The sequence below is a fragment of the Penaeus monodon genome, chromosome 31 (genome assembly GCF_015228065.2).
Source record: "Penaeus monodon isolate SGIC_2016 chromosome 31, NSTDA_Pmon_1, whole genome shotgun sequence".
Taxonomy (NCBI): Eukaryota; Metazoa; Arthropoda; class Malacostraca; order Decapoda; family Penaeidae; genus Penaeus; species Penaeus monodon.
The window spans coordinates 7363241-7363661 of NC_051416.1; the positions used below are offsets into that span (position 1 = coordinate 7363241).

The 421-nt window shown below is 51.1% G+C and overlaps 1 protein-coding gene across 1 annotated transcript in view; it reads right to left on the minus strand.

Annotated features, from left to right (window-relative positions):
• LOC119592837 overlaps nucleotides 1-421 on the minus strand; it is a 50725-nt gene that overhangs the window by 49834 nt on the left and 470 nt on the right. The window lies entirely within an intron of this gene.

Genomic DNA, 421 nt, shown 5'->3' on the forward strand with positions numbered 1-421 from the left:
ACACCCTGCACGTGTGGTGTGCTGGATGACAGGTGTCGTAGCAGGGCAGCTTCTCGTGGCGCGGGCAGTGGCGGCGAGTGCCATGTTGCTTGCAGCTGGTTGGGTGGGGCGGATAGGCCGACGTACGTGGTGGAGCACTGCGGGCGCATGGGGCGGGCAGGCTGCGCTAGGCTTCGACTGGGAAGGGAAAGATCGTGCATGAATGACATGTATAAAGTCTTGCAACACCGTATATGCTTTGATTCGTCGTCAGTAATCATGCTGGAATTGAAGTCTTTAATCCGAGAATATTCTAATAGTCCAGTCGTATCTATCAAAGTTTATAAGTGTGGTTGAAGTATTTCCGTGAAAAGGGAAACCATGACTTCCTCTGCCGTTAGTCACAGGAAGTTTTCTAAGTGAAAATACTCCAATCCAGTGG